The sequence below is a fragment of the Balaenoptera acutorostrata genome, chromosome 5, assembly GCF_949987535.1.
Source record: "Balaenoptera acutorostrata chromosome 5, mBalAcu1.1, whole genome shotgun sequence".
Classification (NCBI taxonomy): domain Eukaryota; kingdom Metazoa; phylum Chordata; class Mammalia; order Artiodactyla; family Balaenopteridae; genus Balaenoptera; species Balaenoptera acutorostrata.
The window spans coordinates 20,158,342-20,172,585 of record NC_080068.1 but is presented as its reverse complement, the minus strand read 5'-3'; positions in this window follow the sequence as shown (position 1 = coordinate 20,172,585).

The following is a 14,244-nucleotide window of genomic DNA, read 5'->3' as shown; positions in this document are numbered from 1 at the left end:
AAGGGTAGAGCAAGAGAACAGCAGGAGACTTGGTCTTCATCACATGTGAGGTGATGTTTCCGGGAAGTCTGAGAAATAACCGTGGAGGGTATGAAGGTTAAAGGCTGAGGTCCCACCTCTTCTAAGAGGGACCAGAGTGAGTGAGTAAAAGTGAGTAGAAGTCAAGGAACATTAACCCAGGATGTTGAGATCACTCTTCCTTCGTGTCTACCATGTATTCTGTGCCCAAGCCCATCCCTGGCATTCAATCAGTTCTGCATGGTTATGGGAAGCCAGGCTGATTGGTTCATGGGTGATATTTACCAGCAGTGTTGTAACAACTAAAGCTTTGTCCTCGAATAAGAAACACAATCACCTTCTGGTTATAAAGGAGCAGCTCTCCCTGTTGGCAGTTGGTTATATTAGTCTTTTTCAGAGGAAGAAATAACTGGTATATTTAACTGAACCAAGATGTCGAAATATTCAAGAGGCTCTTGAAATTCTTGAAAGAGTAAGATGTGACCCACATGAGGAAATTTAACCAGGATCCATAAAACAATATAGTAATGTATCTCTATATACAAGGAGTTTCCATCATCACTTTTATTTGGATCATGAATGTTATGTTAATTAGGCAGAGCAGGTTTCATTATTCTTATTTTTCAACAGATGAGACAATTGGGGCTCAGAAAAGCCAAGGAACTTGTTAGTAATTAGCTGTACCAGAAAGAGAATTTGTGTGCATCAGTCAGTGAACAGATTGGAAAAGAGAAATCCTTCTAGATAGTTCATCCGGAGACCAACATAACTCAGGGACTTGGCTACACAGATGTTGGAAGAACAAGAGGACTCAGGGGGAGATCGTGAAGCTGTCACTGCCTTTGATCCAGGCCGTGCAAGTCCACACTTGCTGATGCACTGATGGAGACATCACAGCTGCTGGTCTGGGGAACCTGGGAGGACACACCTTTGCTGGTGCAGCTGAAAACTGGCGCTAATGCTTCTGACAACTGCCACCACTGCTGCTGCGCGGAGTGCCTAAAGCAGAAAGAAAAAGAAATTTCTTTTTTCTTCCTTTCTCTAGTCTCCTAATTGGCAAGTTCTTTCTGGAAGAAAGCTGGCAAGGGAATCCATGAAATGTAGTTTGGAAGCTTCCAGCCCCCTGTGATATAAGGAGAGCAGAGAAAGTAAAAAAGTGGAGCTGAGGGTCAGCAAGAGTTACTGGCACATAATATTTTCATTCTAGGTTCTTTCCACCATGCCTCATTTTCTCCAGTGTTGGTCAGGGTATGCAAAATTGTTACTTCAGATAGACCCAACATCTAATACTTTCACACAGAGGAAGTTTAATCCTTGTTCACGTAACTGCCCAGCACGGAGAGCAACCCTCTACCTCACGGTCATTTAGAAGCCAGGCTGAAAAGAAAAAAAAAAAAAAGAAGCCAGGCTGATGGTGGTCTCGCATCTTTAACACATGGATTTCAAAGTTGCTCTCGCTTCATAAATCCAGTCAGCATGGAGGAGCAGGTGGGGGAGGGTTTTTTGGGCTGGGCCAATAAGAAATACACATAAGCACTCTTACTCCACCGAAGACAGCTTATCACGGGGCTCTATCCAACTGCAATAGAACCTGGAAGTGTAATCCAGCTGTGTGTCGGGATGAAGTATTTTGGACTGCTAGTGGTATCTGCCACACCTCCCAGGAAGGTAAAGGTCTGCCTTTAGAGCCTTCAAGCCAATGCTTTAAGCACAGAATAAGAGACCCAGTTTGAGAAGAGTCATCTGAAAAAGAGCTGGGGGGTTGGTAGCTTTCTTCCTCACTGTGAGCCCTCCGTCAGAGAGTATAGGGGAAAAAAAGATCAAGGACACTGGCAACATGCGCAGAAACAAACGGCACCAATACCAGTGGAGATCACAGCCCTGCCCCAAGCTCCTGGTGAGACCATAGCTTGGCTTTCGTAACCTTCTGTCCACCACTCTAGTGGACTCCAATGAACTAAAATGTGTCCAACCAGGATGGTGGAACAGTTGATAAATCTGGAAGAAAAGCCACAGAGCGGACCGTGATGGTTGTGTGTAAGGGTCTGAAGGCCCGTGGAAAGGAAAGGGCGCTTGGTGTGTGCGGTTGCAGAAGGGCAGGACTCGGTCAGTGGAGAAGGCTCTCCAGCATGAGAGTTGCCAGGCAGGCAGCCCTATAAAAATTAGGGCTTCTTCATGCGGTCTTCAGTAAAAAATAAGAGGTGATTATCTATGCGGGTAAAGGACTTGAAAAAAGAATCATAAATGAGAAAATGCAAATGCAAAATCCCACTGGTCATCAAAGAAATATACATCAGATTAGCAATGGGATACTTGTTTTTTCTTTTCTTTTGGCTTATCAACTTAGCAAAGATGAAAATACACCAACAACCCTCTCTCCTCCCCGCCCCCAAAACCCAACCACCTAGTAATGCTTCATTAAGTGAGGTCTGGTGTAACGAACGTTTTCATACACGGCTCTGGGTATGAAAACTGGCCCCTTAGCAGTTTATTTTTAATTTCTAAGGTTTTTGCAAGAAGTGCTTAATCTTTGACCCAGTACTTCCATTTCTAGGAATTTCAACCCAAATAATAACCAAATAGACCAAAATAACCAAAATAGACAAATACAATAATAATACAGTAATCGTCATCTTATAAGAGTGACAGGCTGGAAACAGCCTAAACGCCTAATATTAACACAATAGTTAAGAAATGTATGACACAGCCGTAGAGTGGATTTTTATGTAGCCTTGAAAAATGTAGTTTTCCAAGGGTCTTTACAATAAATAAACACATAATCGTAATCACTTAAAGAAAAACTTTATAGAAGGAAACGCAGGAAATTTGCCAAAAGTTAGGCTGGAAACAGCAGTGAATAGTGAAATTATGGACAATTTCTTAAATGCTTCTTAATATTGTTTCTGTATCTTCTAAGATATAAAATATTACTTTGATAGTTAGGAGATATGAAGTAGAAAACCTCTTTTTTAAAAATTAGAAAGGAGCGTGCTCTTAGTCACCTAACATTAAATCAGAGGCCAGATAGGGTAGAAAGCAGGGGACGGGGTGTGGTGCGTCTGGGAAGAGGGGATGGCCTACCCCTGCCCAGAGGAGCATCTTATCACTGAGGTCGTTTGGAATTGCTGGTGTCTGGTGATAACAAAAGCAGGCTGACTTCTCATGGGGTTTATCGTTGTTTTTCATTTCTTACTGGCTATCCTTGGGGTTAGATTGCTCTCACCCCCTCATTTACCCTGCCTTTGTAGCTACTGATACAAGGATTCTTGTATTTGGAGGAAATCGCTTTTAAGATTCCTTTAAACTTTGAGATATTGGGACTTTCTGGAAACAATCCCGCAGGGCTGCTGAAGCTCTCCTGCCCACAAGCAGTACACATCATGCTTTGTGTTGAAGCCGGGGACCATTGCATTCAACAAAACACCTCTTATCGCTGTGATCAATATGCCTTCAAATAGAGCGGTGTTTGTAGTAATTTTAAGAAAGCACGTGTACGTGTGGTTTAAGAAGAGTGCTTTGTCTTATGTGTCTCCTCGTTTCCTAGAACTGCAGTGTGACTTTTTTCTCAAGTAGTGCAAGCAGATTAAGTGATATCATGCTCCCTTCTGCAAAGTCCTTACTTCAGCACTCTCTGCCATTTTAAGAAACTAGGTCTCAAAAGTAAGCAAACATCTGCCTTCGAGGGTTAATGTGACAGGTGCTCTTTGAGCTGGTGAAGGGTAGCACCAGCTGTATGGAAAGGTCATGCTTAACTGTCTTTGCACTGATTGCTGAATAGTGAAAGCACGGACTGAAGTGAAACCTCAGACACACTAGCTTTTGTTTTCCAGCTTGCAAAAATTACCTCAACAAAGTGAAACCATGTCAAGTTACACACCTTTAGATCTTGTGGGCCTTATTTTAAAACTTTTTGTCTTGGTCTGAGTTCATTTGAAAAGATTGCTCTACTAACTAATAGGTGCAAATAGCAAAGAGCAAAAATTATTTGACCAGCTGGCCAGCTGAGATATTTCTGAGATATTCTAGCTTCTCTGGAGGCTCCAGAGTAGAACCAGGTTATGAAAATGGGTCAGCCTTGAAATCACCCATAATAATGTGGGAGTGGCGATGGGGAGTGCAGAGGGAATGGAGTAGCTCAGCTAAAGTTTCAAAATGTTTTGTTCCCCCTTAGGGTGGAAATTAATCAACAGGAGAGGTCTTAGAACTTTTCATGGAGAGCATCTTAGAGATAATCTATTTCAACTCCCCTGTGTAACACGTTGGGCAAATGGGTTGGAACATAATAAAGTACTTGTCTGGGGTCCAGCAGCTGGTCAGTGGTGGAGCTGAGTGAATTTGACTTAGCTCACGATTCTTTCCTTACTGATTCTAGTGATTCAAAACCCAGCAAACTTCAGTGCTTTTTAAGTCACAAAATGCTTTCTGGGCTAGAATTAAATTCATACAAATTTATATTTTATATATGTATATATGATACGCACACACACACACACATATATGATATATGTTATTTGCCCATTTGGATCCTGCGTGGAATAAAGATAAACTCTCAAGTGAAAACCAAGGTTTCATGTCCTTATGTAACTCTTTTTGAAACTGCATCAATAAAGGTATATTTCGTAAAATAGACCTTAAGATAGAAGCTGTAAGAGTTGACATGATAGAAAATATAACTTTATTCTAGTTACCGGGTGCTTTAACTTGCAGATCAGCCTTGCCATCGGGGAGCTTTCGGCCCCCCCTCTCCTCCACGTCCACTGGGCAGGACTCCTGTGGTGAGGATATGCCGCCACTAGGTGGCAGTCATACCGCACCGGTTAGGGGACTCTGCGGCGGCTGCTTTATCCAGAGTGGAGATCAGATCCATTGCTTTTTCCTCTTATCTATAAGAGTATGCATAGCTCTTTATTAAAGAAGCCGAATTTAAGCACTACTACCCAACACCTCATTTGTAGAAGATATACTAAAAACCAAACCATTAAATGATTCAAGTATAATTCATTACCTGTCTCATCAGGCTTTAAATGGTTCAGTTGTTCATTTTTCTGCTCCTTCCCTTTAAAGCTTTCCGACTCTTACCAAAAGGATTTGAATGAGTAAAAAGAGATTTGAATCTAAAACTTCAATTGTATACCTAGAAATGATTTTTGTTCCTGCAATTACACTATATTTTAAGCACTTACTTCCCCCCTCCCCAGTTAGTAAATATAAATCTTCAAAGCATCTCATTTTTCATGTAAAATAAAGCATGTGGGTGACTATCAAACTGCTAAAGTAGAAACCTTTTATTATGAACTGTTAACTATTAAACGGCTAGAGCAGAATCCTTTCACTGAATGAAGTTTCATTTCAGGGACTTCCCTGGTGGCACAGTGGTTAAGAATCCGCCTGCCAGTGCAGGGGACACAGGTTCGAGCCCTGGTCTGGGAAGATCCCACATGCCGCAGAGCAACTTAAAGCCCATGCGCCACAACTCCTGAGCCTGCGCCCTAGAGCTGGCGAGCCACAACTACTGAGCCCACGTACCGCAACTACCAAAGCCCATGTGCCTAGAGCCCGTGCTCCACAACAAAGAGAGGCCACCGCAATGAGAAGCCCGCGCACTGCAACGAAGAGTAGCCCCGGCTCGCCGCAACTAGAGGAAGCCCGCACGCAGCAACGAATTGAGAGCGGCGTTCATTGACAGAGAACATGATTTGGCCACAGCAACAATTTTGAAGTAGATTGTTTGTCACTGCTCCTTTCTGGCCTATAGGTCTCTGGTTAACTATATAAATGTGAGGTCTTTGGTATTTTAAACATTTTAATGATAATAAAGAGAAGTTTCCCTTAAAATGTAATTGTGTTTTATTTTGGTCTTTTTGGTCTATATTAAGGGGACTATTACAAAGGTGATGTTTTTTCTAGAAGGTTAAGTGGAGTGAGGAAGCAGGAGGAAGGGCAGAATTATGAGGAACTAGAAGAGGGTTTTAGAAAAAAAAAATGAAGGGATCAGGGAAACTAAAAAAGAGGGCCCTTGGCTAAATTGATGAAATAGGTGACTAATAAAACAGTAATATACCAGAAGCAGAAAGGATGAACCTAAAGGGAATTTAAGGATCCAAAGGCCATGTAGAAGGAAAAATGAATGGCTCCAGAAGACCCTGGAGGGCGGGGAGCTTGGAGTTAGCGCACTGGATAACCAAGACCAAGCACTGGAGCTGGGCTTCTCCCAGCGTGTCCACAGCCTCAAAACCCTAGCCACGCCCAGGGCCCGGAATCTGCATCCTTGACCGTCGCCCCAGGTAATTCTTATACCCTCCAAAGGCTGAGGACTCTTGGAGACTAGGGAAGAGCCTGCAGACCAAGAGTGGTATGGTGACAGATTTGGGGGCTTACGGGTAAAGGATGAGTGCCTTAAGCCTGAGCCGAGGGAGCTGGGCATGGCGTGACCTAACCCGCTGTGCATGTTTGCACCTGTCAACATTCTGCACCAAGGAAGGCTCAGTCATTCCCTTGAAACATCTGTGTGTGCTGGCTGGCAGTGGGCTGGGGATGGGGAGAAGGGAGAACTCCTAAAAACAGGAAAGGCCAGGATCTCTTCCTGCTTGCACGGTGGCAGCCAAGTGATGCCAAGTTCTCCTGTGCCCGTGCCCCTCGGCTGCAGCTCAGCTGAGACTCGGCTCTGCAGGCGTCAGGATGTGGTGGCCCCTCCCTGTGTGCTCCAAGCCTTCTTAGGGGTCAGGGATTGTTCAATATCACTCGTAATTTGGGGGCCCTGGAGTCCCATGCAAGGGAATTTGAACTTTATCCAGACTTAGGGTTCAGACACACACATGCCTGACAGACAGGGGCAGAAGCTGGATTTCGGGGAGTGACGAAGGGGGTCCTCAGGGCTCGATGCAGGCAGGTAGCAGTGGCTTTTCCTGACCTCAGCTCAACCTAATCTCTCTCACCCTCTTGCACTTCGTGTCCTGGAAGGAAAGGGCCCGATGATACTCAGTAGTGTAACTGTTTCCTAGGTGATCCACATCCGTTTTGGGGGCACTCATTCCTTTAATTAATTATTTAATTTATTTATTTTTTTAACTTTTTATTTTATATTGGAGTGTAGTTGATTAACAATGTTGTGATAGTTTCAGGTGTACAGAAAAGTGATTCAGTTATACATGTACATGTATCTATTCTTTTTCACTCCTTTAATTTAAAGAGTAATTGTTCCAGCCTTCCCCATCCCACATCCTGTGGCAAATCCAGTGATCTCCCCAAGACTACACTTTTGTAGGAGCTGTTCTCCTCCACTCTGGCTTCCACTGAAATCTAGGTCACTTTGCCAGCCAGCTGCCTTCTTAGGTCAGGTGATGCTTCCTCTCACTGCACCCCCAACCTCTGGCTACACATGGTCCTTTGAACCTCAGTTCTCCTGCCAAAGAGTTGGAGACAGCAAGCTTTACTGAAGGTTTGCTTGGAGAGATGGAGAGAGGCTCATACTATAGCACAGCTCAGAGAAAATCTTCACGTTGAATACTAGTCTCTCTCTGCTGAATGTCTTCTTCAGCACCTCCCCAGAGCATTACTTGGGGATCAGCTTTGCCGTCTGGTCACATTCTCCACCATCTAGCATGAGGCTCCTTTCTTCTCCCAAACTTCTCTGTCCCTGGCCTCCTCTCCAGAAGAGAGGTGGCCACGTGGATGGAGGTGTTCTTACCTGAAAAAGAGGTGAGTATCCGAGACCATGAAGCAGATGGCAACACGCTCCAGGTGACAGTAGAAGAGAGAACAGCTGCTCTGGGCTTGGAGGTCTGGAACGTGTCCACTTTGTCCATGCGCGGTTGGAGACCTGTGTCTGCAGCAGCATTAAAGCTCCAGAGACTGGAAGCAGAGGCTGCCCAAGAATTTAGCAGCAGCTGGAGCAGGAGGTAGAGGCCCAAGTGTCTGTGAGAGACACCCTTCCCCTTCCAGGACCCTCTAGACAGACACAAGAATGGGGAGTGACTTGGACCCGGCCACTGGCGGGTGGAGGGTGTGGATCGAGCCAGCACGGGGACAAACTGGTAAAGGGGCTTTACCTAGGACAGCCAAGCTGATGGGCCTTGGAGACATTCAAGTAAATCTACCAGGGAATAGCATGAGGTCCACTTTCTTGTGTCCTCGTATCCTCTTTCAACATCCAGAAATGGTCCATTGTCTTTCCAACATGCAAACCCCAAATAAATAAGTCTACGTTAAGCTGTGAGTCAGTGCTTCCTAAACTTTAATATGCGTATTTGTCATCCATGGACCTTGTTAAAATACAGACTTTAATTCCAATTCATTAATATTTCATTTCTCATCAACCCAGGTGATGCTGCTGCTGGGCCGTGGGCTGAACTTTGAGAAGCAAAAGTGTAAGCAACCTGGTGTCCTCCTTGCCGGCACCCCCAGCCCCTACATCTGCAAACAGCAACCAAAAATAGGCACTCAGGGAAAAAGACAATTCTTAGCCCAAAGGGCTAAACGTTCATGGTGGATTGTAGGCTCTAAGGTAAAGCAAGGGCGGTGAGAATCGGGGGATCGGGGCAGTGGCTGTCCTGAGACTCCTCATTGGATGTCCTTAATGAGAAAATCTATTTCCTCTCATTGGTCTGGCCCAGGGACAGCACGTATTCATAAATTCCCTTCTCCAAAGCTTTCCCTTCTAAGGGGACTTCTAAGACGTCACGGCGTCTCCTGTGACAGTTCCCTGACCAGTTGGTGACTCTCTTATAAAGTGGCACACTGTGACTTTAGCAGGGGTGTTTAGATTCCACACTTGACCTTTTAATTGTAGGATGAAAGGCTTCGACCATTTTCAGGGAACAAGGTAGGGGGATTATTTCGGGGGACTCCTTGGTGCCCCTAAATCAGCTGGGAGAGGCAGCCAACTTCACCTGAATCAACAGTGCTACAAAACCCTTCCTTGAAGAGGTCTCCTTCTAAGCACCCAGGAAAATATAACAATGTATCACAGCGAACCTTTGTCCCAGGGTTACCGGTTGGGGCACGAGCTGCGGCAGCTGTGCCCAGCCCCACAGTGACGTCTGTTTAATCTTCACCGGTGTGTCAGGTCACCCTTCCAGCTCTTCTTTTATACAGCCGTGTGCAGAGCAACTCCCCAGAGGGTTCTAATTAGAATTTTTCAAGCACATCAACAAAATTCAACCAACAGAAATTCACCACCCCGGCCTCAGGAAAGCTAAAAGTCTCCAAGTAAAACCCCGTTTTTAAAAAGATTTTACAGGAAGAAAACACAAAGGAGTAGACTTGAGTGGAAATAAAAACAGCCAAACAAAAAAAAGGGGCCAACTGGTAGTGGTAAAAACTGTTTGTTTATTGAGGATTATATTTAAATGCACAAGTTTGAGAGGAGAAAGTGGCTTTCAGGAACCGGGAAACTCAGCTTGCAGGTTGTGTCTCTGGAGAAATCCCTCAGCAGAAAATGGTCCCACATGAGTCCAATGTTACTGGATGAAGAAGTCACAAAACACTAGAGAGTCACTAGCTCGGGGAAGAAAAGGACAACAGATGTGGCTAAGAAGACTTCTGCTTCTGAGGAAGGGAAAAGGCACATGACAGTATGGAGGACGCCCGATGGCAAACGTGTAACAAGGAGCCAGTTCGGCATAGTTGGGCCCGGGTAATTCACTCACCTTCCATCCAGGAAGGAAATTCATTTGACTTTAAGTTGGTAGTCAAATAAAAAAACTCAGAGGACATTTGAAATACCAGTTAGGAAGAGGTCTTGGCGCTTCCCTGGTTGTCCAGTGGTTAGGGCTCCACTGTGCTTCCACTGCAGGTGGCACAGGTTTGATCCCTGGTGGGAAACTAAGATCCCGCATGCCACACTACGGCCAAAAACAAAAGAAATAAAAAATTTTTTTAATTTAAAAAAAAGGAGAGGTCTTCCCTCTGTATTTCTGATAGTCATAAAATAAATTATTCTCTGCAAGTTATCCCATGGAAGCACTGCCACTGTAAAACTAATGCTGTCTCCAGTACTCTATTCCCAGTACCAAACCTTGTTGAACAAAAGTGTTTTAGTTGCGCTAAAAGTAATTGCGATTACCGAAATTGTTCAAGGTGATTATTTAGATGCTAAGCAAGGACCCCTAAGAGTGCACTGACGGTATCACGTGTCAGGCCCTTTGGAAGTACCGTTCTCTCATCCGATCTCGCGGCCTCTGTTTGAAGGTTGGGTATTTTATTATTTCTGAAGTAGAAACAAAAACCCAAGGCTTGCGTCTAGAAACGGCAGTGAGAGTGAAACCCGGCTTCAAACTCCGGGTCTATCTGGCTCTGAAGCTCTTGTTCATTCCCACCCTGCTCTCCTGTTGCACCCAAGGAGGTTAGGGCTCCCCAGGGAGTGGAGAAGGCACCTTGCCGGCCTATCGGTGGGCTCACTTTTCCCTGCTTGGGTCTGGTGCCCCAGGCTGCAAATAGACATCTCCGGAGGTCATCCTCAGCCCTCAGGCAGTGAGGAATCACAGATTGACAGGTACATTTCTCAGGCTTCTACACAACAAAGAGAATACTGTAAACAGCAAATACAATAGTTGTCTGTAAGACACTTTTAAAAAGAAGAAGAAAAAAAATATCGATTTTCAACATCATTCCCCAGCAACTTGTGGAAGGTACCTCCTCCAATTTCCTAAGAATAACCTACCTCTTCCTTCTCCTCCTCACCACTACCTCTTTTCATCCTGATATTTTATAATGATAATACAATCAACCCTTGGAGTTAGACTCATTGAAGGTTTATTTTTAGGCGAGTTTTAAAAGAACTATGCAGCCCACCTGTGGCAATTAAGGATCCTAGAATGCTCCTGTGATGCTAGCACCCTGAGCTTTGGCTGCCCTCCAGTTCGGGTCACTATATTTAGCTGGACTAAAAGTCCTCCGCTGCCATAGAGCTTGAGGCCACATTTTCACTTCCTGAGTTGGCATGTGGGGTGACCCATTGTTGGGGGGGCCCGCCTACCTCCTGAACCTGGCTCTGCCACTGCTTTGTTTTCAAAGGGCAAGTCATTCACTCCTTGGGACTCAGCCTGACCATCTATAGAGTAGAGTGGTTCACGGACGCCTGCCATGAAAAATAGTGAATTCCTGGCAATGACTCTGGAAGTCTGGAGTATTACATGTCAGCAGCGTCTTCCAGCATGGAGGATGGGAAGTAGCATGTGCAGATGATAAGTTTCCACCGAGTGTAGGACCTGGTGGAGCTGGCAGATTTAAACAAGGTTCCACAGGAGAGGCCATGGGCTGGGAATGAGCCAGAAAGAGGCCTGGGGCAGAGAGGACTTGATCGGAGAGGGTGTCCAAGGCTCTGAGAAAGGGTCTGTACTTTCCATGCCTAATGCCACGCTGCCCCTGTGTCATGGGAATTTGCATCACGGCTAGCTGTAATCACCAAAACTCATTCTTATTAGTGGCAAGACGGCATTTTTACAAAGAAGGTTATTGTTTGTTTCCCCTTGCTCGGGAAGTTCGTGTCTTGAAAATGTTTGGTTTTAGGATCATATACAGCGGTAAAACTCACTCTTGTTAAAAGCATCTTCTCAGTTATATATTTGTTCATTTCTTTTTTTTTAAAGGTTTGCATTTTTTAAAAAAATTTATTTACTTATGGCTGTGTTGGGTCTTCATTTCTGTGCGAGGGCTTTCTCTAGTTGCGGCAAGAGGGGGCCACTCTTCAATGTGGTGCGCGGGCCTCTCACTGTCGCGGCCTCTCTTGTTACAGAGCACAGGCTCCAGATGCGCAGGCTCAGTAATTATGGCTCACGGGCCTAGTTGCTCCGTGGCATGTGGGATCCTCCCAGACCAGGGCTCGAACCCATGTCCCCTGCATTGGCAGACAGACTCTCAACCACTGTGCCACCAGGGAAGCCCCTGTTCATTTCTTTTGTAAGAGAAACGGCCACAAAGAAAAAACCTCATGTCAGCTTTGTGGAAACTACCTAAAAAATCAAAAAGAGGCATAGTGAACTTCCTAAGCACATTTTTCCTTTCAGATGACGTTTTCATCGTCCTCAAACTGTAAGGTAATGATACAGTACGGGAATCAAGAACTCTTTTTGGACAAAGACAGTTTCCTACGAGGCAAATTTATGCAAGTCTTCTTCTGTAAGTTGAGGCAAACCTCAAACACACACAAACTCACGTATACACACACACAATTACTCTGAAATCCTACGCTGTAAATACTCCTTTGCAGGTAACAACGATCATAATTGTCAATTGGATCAACACACTGCTCAATTATAACTATGAATAAACATATCAAAATGCCCACATCTGGGGACCAAATTTGCTTTATATTTCTGTGTTTGTCATTCAAGAATGTATTTTCCAAATCGTGTTTTACAAGTGTTTTCGAAGGAATAAAAGCAAATGTTATTACCGCAGTTGTTCAAGTTGATTATCTAGATGCTGGGCAAGATCACTTAAAGGTATTAATTCCAGTAATCTGAATCTTTTAAAAGTTTTCAACCAATAAAAGCTTTAATAATTGCTCTGGAAATACACGAGCGCATTAGCTTTACTCTCAGAGGAATTTGAAACTCTTCAGCACGAATTCCACTGAATTGCTTTACTTCCGCTATTCCTGAATGAGCTCTTTGGTCAAAGGGCTGCCGCCCTCCTGCTCCTGAGGCAAGATCTGTGGGCTTCTCAGATCAGAGGTGTGTTCTTGGGGGACCACCTCTTTGGAGCTCCCCAAGATCACGAGTCCCCCTCCTCAGAATCTTTGGGAAAGAGCATGTTTCAAGATCGCATTCAAGGAAGGCATAACCCTTTATAATTGGCCAAAAGCAATTGCTTATGTAGATAAGGGTCTTAGTAGGTGGAATTAAAATAAATGAGCCTCATCCCATGCCATCAGGCCAAAGGCCTGGTCTCCCCGCTTAAAAGACAAATGATTGTGGCCTTTGTAGCTCTGTTACGAGATTTCCCATAATGTTTGCCTCTACACTCTGCTGACGTTTTCTAGAAGAAATTTGATCTCAGAATATTTTCCTTCTTCTTGTCTTTAGTTTGGAAGATTCACCAGAACTGAAACTTACATTTCCCCAATTGTTAACTTTCCAAACAGATGAACAAAAAACAAACAAAAGATCACCCTAAATGTTCCCAAATATCTGAACTAGCAGCCATCACCTCTGTCAAATGCTGTGAGAGAACAAGGGAGTTATCTCTAATCACCCCTGGATGTTCGCTACCCTGATGGTCACCAGGCAGCTGAAGATCAAGTGTGTCCCTCAGTGTCTGCAGAATATTGTCTGTTCTGCCAAATACAAGTCAAAAGATACTTATGAGGAGTCATCCCTGATACTTTCCCTCAGAATTAATCACTCCACTCCCTGCTTCCCTCGGCATATTCTGTACCTGTCTCATGGCCTCAGACTTACTCTGCCCTACTGAGATACCAGAGAAGGTTTTACACTGTTTGAAGACAGCAGTTGCCTCGTTCACCTTTGTGTTTCCCTTTTTTCCCCTCAAACATTTGCAGAGAGCCTTGCACAGACTAAATAAATGCTCAGTAAACATGTTTGACAAATTGAAAAAGTCATAACACAGCAATAAGAAAGCATAGTAAGTTGTACCTTTGCCTGACTTACTTAGAGTTACACAGGAGTTCAGAGAGACCCAGCATCGTTCCAGAAGTCATTGAACCCGGGACAGATAGCCTGGAGTCACTTTCTCCAGGTCCTGAGCTCAACGGCGTTGTACTATTATAACTTCGTGTTCCTTTTGGGACAGAGTGTCAGGTTCAGATATAGCCATCGACTGTGACAGTTAATTAAGTACAGGTGTCCTCAGAAGCCATCTGTAGGGAAGGTGATCTTGGGCCTGCTGCGCTCTCTAATCCCTGAGGCTGGGGAGGAGGACCGTGCCATTTTAAATCTGTTTGGCTAGCAGAAGCTTTGTTTAGACACGTGCTCCTCCTCAGTGAGCAAAGGTAACTGATATCTGTGTGCTTGTACGTGCCCAGACAGGCTTCGAGGCCCAAACAGTCAATTAAAATTGTCCTTCTAGGGGGATCTATTTGAATCTGACATTTGCTCATTTATTTTCTTCAAAATCTAATGGAAAAAAAAAATCAAGAGACTGCTCACAACTATTCTGGAGTTAGATGTCAACGTCTTCTCTCACTTGACACACATGGGCTTCAGGGTTGGGGTGCTTTCAGAGTCCTATGGGGGCCAGGCACCCAGGCATCTTGGAGGAAAAGGC